General features: G+C 46.8%; 1 protein-coding gene across 1 annotated transcript in view; it reads right to left on the bottom strand.

Moving 5' to 3' along the window:
- The window catches only part of DGKQ (diacylglycerol kinase theta), a 1,501,752-nt gene that overhangs the window by 902,675 nt on the left and 586,757 nt on the right, over positions 1-12,320 (bottom strand). The gene's annotated exons all lie outside the window — the stretch shown is intronic.

Here is a 12,320-nt window from a genome sequence, read left to right as displayed (position 1 = left end):
GGAGATGCGTGGGAAAGGAATTCCGTTGTAACGCATGCGTGGTAAAGGCATGCGTTGCAACGGAGTTCGTTGTACCATCATACAACCGTTAATAAGCATGTATTCAAGTATTTCCATTGCATCACATTTTCTGTTAACGTCCTCCCTAATAGAACCGCAGTTGCACAAAATCCTTCCGTCTTTATGTTGGCCGATAACAAGTGATAATACATCCATTCACAACTTCAAAAAAATAAAATCTCCTCCTCCCATTCTGAAATATAAAGGAGTTTGGGATTGTTTTCTTAGTTTGCATTCTACAGTCTGTAGCGTTCTCGTTAAATTGTAAAAATGCTCCATGCAACATATCAACGTACAGCAGTCAATCTGTCGACCACCGCATCAATGCACTAAACCTATCAATACAAACTGTATTAGATCTCAAAAGGCAAGAAGCACTTCTGCAAGCTCAAGGGCGCCCAGCTCGGAGTTCTGCCTTTCTTCTTCTATTTTAAGCTGCTTCTGACACCAGATGACTCTTCAGGAGTGTCGCTCATGGTGATATTTTCCATAAGAAGTAGTCTTTATTACAAACAACCCGTCATCACATCTGTTTTGCACATGCCTGCAGTCTGGTTAATATTACTTAACAAATTGAAGTTCACAGCCATATTTCGTATTATTATTAACTCATATAAAAACAGACATTGCGCTCGTTTTTTTGGCTGTTTTTCCTTAAATCTGTTACTATGTGATACACAGAGATTATCCCCCACATGCATCAACCTATTTAGGAAGTGCAAACGGTGCGAATCGGTAAATTCGGCCGTTTGCACTTCCTAAATACGATTTTGGGATGCATGAAACAGAGTGTCAAAATTCGCTATTTTTTGCATTTCTTAAAAATGCGAATGCAATTAAGGAATCGCATTTGTGCGATTCCTTAAATGCAATGAATCATTTTTTTAAAAATTGTGAATTTTGAAATTGGAAGTGCAAATTAACACGAGGTTGACCCTCGTGTTAATTTGCGAAAATTTAAAAAAAAAGCAAAAAAATACTTTTTTTAAACTTGCATGTTACAGACACACATGTCCTTAGGACATGTGTGTGTGAAACATGCCCTTTAAAATAAATTTCAGGGGTGCAGGGGGGGGTCCTTTGGACCCCCCTCTGCACCCTTGCAATGCATCAACAAATTGCGAGTGCAAAAAAAAAAATGCAATACGGCATTGATTCCTATGGGCCTCTAGGCCCATAGGAATCAATGTAATGCCATTCCTTAATTGCGATTCGCAATTAAGGAATCGCAATTTCCGAAAATTAAGAAATCCTAAAAACTTTTAGGATTTCTTGATGCATAGGATTTTGCATTTCCTAAATAGCGATTCCTTAATTTTCGCTATTTAGGAAATGCAAAATCCTAGATTGATGCATGTGGCCGATTCTTCTTTGAGCGGTATGCTACTAGTGCACCAAGTCTACGTCACTATGAAGACATTTTTAATAAAGAACTAACATGAAGAGCCGACTATGAACAAAAGAAAACATAACAATTTTAGAAAGGTATACAGAACATAAAGAGAACTTTGAGAAACTATATTTATTGTTTATCAAAACATTTGAGGTAAGAGCATTAAAAAGGGTAAGAGATACTGACAGAAACATGGTTAGGTTAAGAGTTAGATTTAGGCTCAGACTGAGGGTTAGGGTTCATATTGTGGAAAGGGTACGGTTAAGGATTAGGGATAGGGATATGTATAGGGTCAAGGTTGGTTTGAGTCAAGTTATGTTAGTACACAAATGCAAAATGAAATGTCTCTTTTTGTGGATTTATCACGTAATTAAAGTATTTTACATTTTAACTTAGCTCCCCCTACATCTCAGCCATTGACAACCAGGACGGGGCACACATTAGGCAACGGCTGATAGGGGCTACGATCGAGGAAGGGTACACAGTAAATTCCACATGAGAGAGAAGCATGCCGTATCTATCGGTGCAATACAAATAAGGCATCTAGTTTACAGGAGAGAAGTGGAAGTACATAAAAAAAAAAAAAAGTAGTTCTTTAAAGCGAAAAATAATGTTAAAGTAATTATATGCCAAAAGAGGCATGGTAGTAGAGCAAGCGATCATACCATCAGACTCCAGTAAAATCCACTGAAGTAACTATAGTAAGTGCATATGCATTGAAAGTTTAGTAACATTCCAACATTGCCATACAAAGGGAGAAATGCTACACAATCAGCAACAGAACTATACAGAACAAGCATTAGAAATAAAATAGGTCTCGGATTTATTTGAGTTAGAGCTAATGGCATTGTAAATGGCAATGTATTTTAGCCATGTGTTATGGAGTGTATGCATGTGGTGTGTAGTGGAATTATGTGGGTTGGATTTGAATTGTAGCAATGGTGGCATGCTGCGCTTTAGATGAATATGTTTAAAAGTAAAGTGCACCATACTGCGATTGCTACAATAGTTAATTGTGGATGCGTTAACAATTGATGTGTGCACTGATGGCTGGTGGTGTGTGTGCCTGTAGAAATTGTGCACTGATGGCTGGTGGTGTGTGTGCTTGGTGGAAGCGTGCACTGCCGGCTGGAGGTGTGTGTGCTTGGTGGAAGTGTGCACTGATGGCTGGTGGTGTGTGTGCCTGGTAAAAGTGTGCACAGACGGCTGGAGGTGTGTGTGCCTGGTGAAAGCATGCACTGATGTCTGGTGTTGTGTGCCTGGTGGATGCCTGCACTGACAGCTGATGGTGTTTGTGCCCGGTGAAAGCATGCACTGACGGCTGGTGGTGTTTGTGCCCGGTGAAAGTGTGCAGTGACGGCTGGTGGCGTGTGTGTGTGTGGTTGTGTGTGTGGTTGCGTGTGTGTGGTTGCGTGTGTGTGGTTGCGTGTGTGTGGTTGCGTGTGTGTGGTGGTGAGTGTGTGGTGGTGAGTGTGTGGTGGTGAGTGTGTGGTGGTGAGTGTGGTGGTGCGTGTGGTGGTGTGTGTGGTGGTGTGTGTGGTGGTGAGAGTGGTGGTGAGAGTGGTGGTGAGAGTGGTGTGTGTGTGTGTGGTCCTATGTGTGTGGTCTTATGTGTGTGGTCTTATCCTGCGCACTCACTCTTACTCTGCAGTCATTCTGCACTCAGTCTCACTCTGCACTTATTCTGCACTCATTCTGCACTCATTCTGCAATCATTCTTCACTCACTCTGCACTCTTTCTGCACCCACTCACACTCTGCACTCACTCTCACTCTGTTCTCATTCTGCATTCACTCTGCACTCAATCTCACTCTGCACTCACTCTCACTCTGCACTCACTCTGCACTCACTCTGCACTCTGCACTCACTCTGCACTCACTCTGCACTCACTCTGCACTCTGCACACACTCTGCACTCGCTCTCACTCTGCACTCACACTCTGCAGCACGCACTCACACTCTGCAGCACGCACTCACACTCTGCAGCACGCACTCACACTCTGCAGCACGCACTCACACTCTGCAGCACGCACTCACACTCTGCAGCACGCACTCACACTCTGCAGCACGCACTCACACTCTGCAGCACACACTCTCACTCTGCAGAACACACTCTCACTCTGCAGCACTCACTCTCACTCTGCACTCATTCTACACTCACTCTGCACACACTCTGCACACACTCACACGCAGCACTCACTCACACTCTGCAGCACTCACTCACACTCTGCACTCATTCTGCACTCACACTCACTAACACTCTGCAGCACTCACTCACACTCTGCACTCATTCTGCACTCACTCTGCGCACACTCTGCACTCTGCACTCACTCTACACTCACTCTCACTCTGCAATCATTCTGCACTCTGAATCTGCACTCTCTGCATTCTGCACTCACTCTGCACTCACTCTCACTCTGCAATTATTCTGCACTCTGAATCTGTACTTTGCCCTCACAATCTGCACTCTGAATCTGCACTCTGCACTCTGAATCTGCACTCTGAATCTGCACTCTGCACTCTGACTCTGCACTCACAAACTGCACTCACAAACTGCATTCTGAATCTGCACTCTGCACTCTGAATCTGCACTCTGCACTCTGAATCTGCACTCTGCACTCTGAATCTGCACTCTGCACTCTGAATCTGCACTCTGAACTCAGAATCTGCACTCAGAATCTGCACTCTGCACTCAGAATCTGTACTCTGAATCTGCACTCACTCTGCACTCACTGTCACTCTCGCACTCACTCTGCACTCACTGTCATTCTCGCACTCACTCTGCACTCACAGTCACTCTCACAGTCACTCTGCACTCACAGTCACTCTCGCACTCACTCTGCACTCCCAGTCACTCTCGCACTCACTCTGCACTCACTGTCACTCTGCACTCACTCTGCACTCAGTGTCACTCTGCACTCACTGTCAATCTGCACTCACTGTCAATCTGCACTCACTGTCAATCTGCACTCACTGTCACTCTGGCACTCACTCTGCACTCACTGTAATTCTTGCACTCACACTGCACTCACAGTCACTCTCGCACTGACTCTGCAGTCAGTCACTCTCGCACTCACAGTCACTCTCGCACTCACTCTGCACTCAGTCACTCTCACACTCACTCTGCACTCACTCTGCGCTCAGTCACTCTCTCACTCACTCTGCACTCACTGTCACTCTCGCACTCACTCTGCACTCACTGTCACTCTCGCACTCACTCTGCACTCACTACACTCACAGTCACTATTACAGTCACTCTGCACTCACAGTCACTCTTGCACTCACTCTGCACTCACAGTCACTCTCGCACTCACTCTGCACTCACTGTCACTCTGCACTCACTGTCAATCTGCACTCACTGTCACTCTGGCACTCACTCTGCACTCACTGTCACTCTGCACTCACTCTGCACTCACTGTCAATCTGCACTCACTGTCACTCTGGCACTCACTCTGCACTCACTGTCACTCTGCAGTCACTCTGCACTCACTGTCAATCTGCACTCACTGTCACTCTGGCACTCACTGTCAATCTGCACTCACTGTCACTCTGGCACTCACTCTGCACTCACTGTCACTCTCACACTCACTCTGCACTCACTCTGCGCTCACAGTCACTCACTCACTCTGCACTCACTCTGCACTCACTCTGCACTCACTGTCACTCTCGCACTCACTCTGCACTCACTCTGCACTCAGTCACTCTGCACTCACAGTCACTCTCGCACTCACTCTGCACTCACACTCACTCTGCACTCACTCTGCACTCACTGTCACTCTGCACTCACTGTCAATCTGCACTCCCTGTCACTCTGGCACTCACTCTGCACTCACTGTCACTCTCACACTCACTCTGCACTCACTCTGTGCTCACAGTCACACTCTCACTCTCTCTGCAATCACTGTCACTCTCGCACTCACTGTCACTCTGGCCCTCACTCTGCACCCACTCTGCACTCACTGTCAATCTGCACTCACTGTCACTCTGGCACTCACTGTCAATCTGCACTCACTGTCACTCTGGCACTCACTCTGCACTTACTGTCACTCTCACACTCACTCTGCACTCACTCTGTGCTCACAGTCACTCTCACAGTCACTCTGCACTCACTCTGCACTCACAGTCACTCTCACAGTCACTCTGTACTCACAGTCACTCTCGCACTCACTCTGCACTCACTCTCGCACTCACTCTGCACTCACTGTCACTCTCGCACTCACTCTGCACTCACTCTGCACTCACAGTCACTCTCACAGTCACTCTGCACTCACAGTCACTCTCGCACTCACTCTGCACTCACAGTCACTCTCACACTCACTCTGCACTCACTGTCCTCCGCACTCACTGTCACTCTCGCACTCACTCTGCACTCACAGTCACTCTCACAGTCACTCTGCACTCACAGTCACTCTCGCACTCACTCTGCACTCACAGTCACTCTCACTCTGCACTCACTGTCCTCGGCACTCACTCTGCACTCACTGTCACTCTGCACTCACTCTGCATTCACTGTCAATCTGCACTCACTGTCACTCTGGCACTCACTCTGCACTCACTGTCACTCGAGCACTCACTCTGCACTCACTCTGTGCTCACAGTCACTCTCTCACTCACTCTGCACTCACTCTGCACTCACTGTCACTCTGCACTCACTGTCACTCTCGCACTCACTCTGCACTCACTCTGCACTCACAGTCACTCTCACAGTCACTCTGCACTCACAGTCACTCTCGCACTGACTCTGCACTCACAGTCACTCTCGCACTCACTCTGCACTCACTGTCACTCTGCACTCAATCTGCACTCACTGTCACTCTGCACTCACTGTCACTCTGCACTCACTGTCACTCTGGCACTCACTGTCACTCTGGCACTCACTCTGCACTCACTGTAACTCTGGCACTCACTCTGCACTCACTGTCACTCTCGCACTCACTCTGTACTCACTGTCACTCTCGCATTCACTCTGCACTCACTGTCGTGTTGCTGCTGCTTCGCTTGCAGAGGTGAGTGTCTGCCGCCGACAGGCTCTTGAGGACATACTCCCGAATTACCTGTAATTTACATATACCTGAGGGCACTGTCTGCAGTTTGCTTCTTTCTAGGGGCCCTCCGGTCTCTCGCTCACAGCCACCTTAGGACCTGTGCGCATGAGAGGGCAAAATGGTATGCCCAAGATCAACCATTGTGGTGAAGTGGACGCCGGGATTTGAACCACGGACTCTGGGCACGTTAACCGCCCTCGTCCCGACTTACCTGAGGTGTTTGTGTGAGTAGGGGGTCGTCGCGGTTACCGGTGGCCTCTGCATTTTAAATATGAACTCGAAATAGATCTGCCCCCTAAAGGTGTCTCGGAGTGCTGTGAAATATGTTTGAGACTGTCAGGCAACCCTTCCGGGCCCGTGAGCTGGTTGTGTGTGCACGCCCGTAGATACTTGAGCAGGTGGATTCGTGCAGGGCGTAGTTATAGATACTGTAGCAGATGCAGTGGTACCAGGGGAGCGAGGAGCCCACTGCGCGTTGTATATATTTTTAATTGCTGCACAATAGAACGGGCCGGTTTTCGGTACTCGTATTAGGGTCCAGCGCACTTTTCCTGCTCCACTGGTGGAATGTGGGAGTGAGTGCTGCTGGTTTCAGCCTCAGAGCGGGGTGCTGAAATCTTCATTTCACTCTGCTAAATCCGAACCACGAGGTGTGGTTGTGAGTTTGTCCGTTGTTCGATAGTACTCTAAAACCCCAATTCTGGGTTTAAAGTGTGCAAAAGTATGTTTCGCGGCTTTGTTCGTCTTGAAGTTGGTCCTGGTGTCTGGAGAACTGCTCCATGCTGGATTCACTGGGTTGTGGGTGCGTAATTGGCAAAAGATGTAATTAGAATATAGAGTTATCTCAATGGCAATGGAACTTAACTGACCCCATGACAATGCTTGTAAGGCAGCCCAGGGGGTGTAGAAACCGGGCTGTGGGCCACCAGACTGAATACCAACACGTCCGCTTTAAGTAGCCCAGCAACTTTCCGAGGTTTCTAAATTGTTTTGAGATGGGTAGTAAACACCTGCTGTTGAGGCTAATAGAAGCCAGGTTTGTATTGTAAATGGATCATATTTGTACTGTTGGGTAGCATGGAATCATGGGGCATTCAACAGTATTACATGTTTTGTGATGTTTCTTATGTTATTTCCCTTTGTATAGTGCTTTCTACCACTAGCACGGGGCAGTCGTCACGGGTTATTCGTTCAGGCAGATGCGTGCAGCTGTGACTTTTAAATACTGTAAATCACGGAAACAAAAGTGTTATTGTGCGTGAATGGAGCTGCTGCCCCCCTGCTCCTCCTTACAGGGAGCAAAGAGGAGCACAAAAGGGGTGTAGCACTCCTCATGCTAATCCCTGGCTTGCTGTAAGCCCACACTGTGGGGCCCGAGGGCTCAGAAATGTCATTCACATGCAGGGATGTCAGTGGCCTCGACGGATGCCGCGGGGAGGGTTCAGACGGGCAGAGTTCAGCGCTCTGGCATGGGGCGCGGAGCAGAAGAAAGGCCGATGGTGTCAGACATGTCCAGTGTGGAATTTGTGTTTTCGAAATTGGGAATGCAGATTGGGGGGTGGGGGTAAATAGAAACTGTGCTCGAGCTCCTGGGCGAGCTGGTCCAGGAATGCTAATTGGGGCTTGGAAGTAGAGCACCGGCTGTTTTTTTTTTCATAGCCCGTGCCAGCTGGCACTCCGCCTGATGGTGCAGCCTGTAATCCTACCTGCTCTGACAGACAACGCTGCAGACTTTCACTGAAGCTTCTTGTCGTTACGTGCCTTGAGGATGGGTTTGTGTAATTCTACCGGAGACCTGAACACCCCAGTGAGACATAACCTGGTTGGATTATTTTAAATCCATGTTTAAGGTTTTTTTGAAGCGTGGCTTGTCCTATGTTTTTGATTAGCAGGCTGCGGCTGATGCCCCAAGTGAACTCTCGCGATGCTCGACTATTAAACCATAAAAGTACGCACTGTCCTGTGGTAATTTCGGACCCCTGCTTCTGTGAGGCAGTATCTGATGGTGAGGAGCTGATGGCTTGTACGATCGGCCCCGGCCCGGGAGCGGATGTTGGCGATAGTGAATCCTTTCAAGCCACGGAAGAGATCGCATTCCACCAGACCGTGGTTCCCAGAAACAGAGCACGCATTGTTCAAAAGCTTGCCTTCCCCTCCTGCCAACAGGCTTTGACATCACGGGAGGGGCACTCCGTCGTGCAGGGGCATGTAGGGTGACACTCAAGGTGCAAGCTGCACAGGGGTAGGAGTGTTCTGCTTAATTCAGATACTCTGTCCATCACCACCCCCCTTTTTGAATCGTTTTGGCCACCACAAGTGTGGAAGGGTATGCTCAGATGTGAGTCCCTTGCTCACTGCACCATCAGGATTCAAGCAAGCCGGGCCGAAGACGGCTGTAATGCCAGAAACCGGTCCCCGGAAGCTTGTATCCTTTCCAGTAAAGAATTGGCTTGGTAGTTTGGTCTGCCCTGTTCCCATGATGCACTGGGCCAGGGACAGACTAATTTGCATGTAGCCAGGTTCTGAACTGGGATGGTGCAGTGAGCTAAAAAACGGTGATGGATCAAACCCTGATCCTTTCACTGGGTAGGAGTGTTCTGCTTAATTCAGATACTCTGTCCATCACCACCCCCCTTTTTGAATCGCACAGGTTCAAAGGCAGGAATACGGTCAACGAGTAATCGGACATATTTAAAAAAAAAAACACGGCCTCGCGCGCGCCACTGCACGCATATGTTTTCAATTATCTCGCCCGTAACACCGAGATAATTGAAGAAATATGACCTTCTGCTGCGCGTAAACGCACACAATATGCCATAGGAGGACCTACTCTACCGCCTATGGCCTATTGCGTGCTCTCTACTGAAAACCCAGGCATGCGAGGCCCAACTGCCATGCAGCTCGCAAAAACACATTGCAAAATTCACGAGCATTCAGGAATTTGTAGGTACGATTTTCGAGCCCCTCAGAAAAGGACTCTTAAGCCACCCCCACTTCGTGGGACGTAGGCCGAGCCCTAAAAAGGCCAATAGGAATAGCTTGAGTCTGTGCCAAAAGGTTTCTGTGTCTTGAGCCAGAAGAAATGGTATTCTGTCGTTTATGTAATATTATGGTGATCATGTGTAATTCTAAAAACGTTATAAGGCTATCCTGTTTTAGGTTTAAACTTATAATAACTGATAAAATCCCACCAAAAGAAAAACAGTTCCCACTAGTGTAAACATAAGACACTGAAAAAACACTTGCAGAATCACAAAGTAAATGCCATTCAAAGAAAGAAAACGGAGAGTGAGTAATTTTTATTTCTTCCTGTAGGGCCAATACAATGTAACTTTGTTATACAAGGTAGAAGCAAGAAAGGCAGGGCTAATATTATTCTGCTTGAGTTTTGCTTTTTAGAGAGGTCACATCTGCTTATTTTCAGTTTTGTTACCTTTGGTCTAAAGTTGCAGGGTTTAGAAGCAAGTTGTAGGTCATATTTGATAGTCTGAATACATTATTTCGGCCAAAGGCCATGAAAAGTTTCATAGCAATACAAAATATTCACAAAACGTTCAATTGCCTATACTCGACTGTACTGTATACATGTGTTAAACACCAGCATGATATGATCTAAACTTCATTGAACAATATAACTAATATTCTCAGTAAAATGGTTATCAATCTCAGGATAAAACAGTATAAGCTGGTCACTAAGTATTCCAGTACATCCTCCTGGTGTATACATATTTAAAATCAGCTAAAACTTTGTATGATACAATTAAAATAACAGATAGTTTTGTGCAATTCAGAATGCTTTTCCAATTAAAAAGATGTGTTATTCATTGTTTCATTGTGGTCATATTTGATTATTTTATAAACTGTACAGAATCAGGAAATATCAATATCATATTTGATATTTGGCTATGTTTGATTCTTTCCCCGATAGGTAAAATTGCTGGTTTCATAAGAATATTCTCAATATGTACGATCACATTTACCCACAGACAGAGAATGGGTGAAACCCTTTGATACATCAGTACCCTTTCCTAGCACGTCAGTATTGATAGTAAGTGAATTGCCAAATACCCCAGGCTTTAAACAATCAACGCAAGGTGCAGTGACAGCCAGGTATATGTTAAAAGGGTGCTGTCACCAAGCATCTGGGATAGTGGTGAAAACACGACACCAGACTTTTGGAAAACTAGAATCACAGTGTTACTTGGAATACTGCTGCAAAAAATTCTTAACAAATTAAACAAAGATTGGAGTGATATTGATTGTATTTACAGTAATTCAGCTGTGTATATGAAAAAGTTGTGTGATGACCTGTCAAAATCGATACCTGAGCTTAAGTGCTTTCCTGAAGAGATTCTTGCGACTTGCTATATGGTGTACTGAAAGCATATTTACAATCATCAGAGTTAATGAAGAATGCTATTGACTTTGTAGTCCATTCTGGTGTACAATTTTGTTATGCGCAGGAACTAAAATGCAAATATTTCTCATTTTCTGCTTTGTGTGGCATCAAAGAAAGATTCATTCCAACTGTGCCATTTAGCCAGTGATTCTCCGTCCTAGAGGATTTGAATGCAATTTTATCCAAGTGGCGACTGTACACAATTTCTGCTTAATGATCATGCCAAAGTAAAAAAAATGTAAGGACATTCTTTCTTAAGTGTTGAGAAAGTCTGTAAAGTTAAATTAAAAAAACATTCCACCATCCTAAAGCTTCTCTTTGCACTCTTTTTAGGTGGGCCTAAGCAACGCATGCACTGTCTCATGAGACATGCTGCATCTACCCAGTGCGCTTTCATGCCCATCGCTTTTCATTGGTTCCTTCGTAAGCCTTTCTAAATTCCTTTCTTTTCATTGGTGAAATGTTGCTATTTGTCTTGCAGTTCAGTGTGTTTTTAACTTTCATGGCGACTGCCCCTGTTTTACGTCTCCCAATTTGTTTATTTATGGTTTGTTCGGCACACTATCTTTTTCTTTAAATTGAACCAGCACAGTTTCTTGCTTGTTCTATTTTGTTTCTGTCTCTGTTTTCGAACAGTAGTTCATCCAATCCTGTACGCGTTCACCCCAAGGGAGTTCAACCACTGGCGTAGTAGGATCAACAATTTTAGGTCTCGCACCTGCAACGCATCGCGAAGCGATGTCGCAGCGAGGCCTATTGTCGACGGTTCTGCTTACGAGGAGCTAAGGGAGACAAGAGATGGGCACGCGCAGCTTCAGGAGTCGGATCAGGTCGAGCGCGCGTTCACCATCTCCTGTCTCCCTCTTAGCTCCTTGTAAGCAGACACACACGAGCGCACACACAGAGAAACACACACGCACACACACGAGCGCACATACACATAGAGACACACACCACCCACCCTGCCGCCGCGCGCTCACACACACATGAACGCACACACACTCACACACACGAGCGCACAGAGACACCCCCCGCCGCCCCCCTCCTCCTTCCAAGCCCCCCTCCTCCCCCCAAGCCCCACTCACCGCATTGGCGCCACTCCGGACTTCTGCCGCCACCGCGGGGCTCTCCCTCGGGCATGGGAGCCCCGCGTCACCACTGCTTCTCTGGCCAGCCACTCCGTGGGCGCGGGCTTCTCACAGAAGACGGAAGTCCCGCCCCACGACAGGTTTCGTTTTCAGCAGTGCACGCGCACGTCTTGTCTATTTAATGTCTCTTCGGTGTTGCAAGAGATACAACCCGCGGTGCATCCGAGGCAAGCAAATCTAAAGGGCTGTCTGTGTGAGAATCACGAATGGCCGGTGCTTTTTTCACTCTGACAAGTAAAGCGCGGGTGCGCAGATGCAGGGTTCGTGTGGGTCATT

This window comes from Lissotriton helveticus, chromosome 2_1 (assembly GCF_964261635.1).
Source record: "Lissotriton helveticus chromosome 2_1, aLisHel1.1, whole genome shotgun sequence".
NCBI lineage: Eukaryota > Metazoa > Chordata > Amphibia > Caudata > Salamandridae > Lissotriton > Lissotriton helveticus.
The sequence above is the reverse complement of the archived record's forward strand: the minus strand, read 5'-3'. Positions and strand labels throughout refer to the sequence as shown.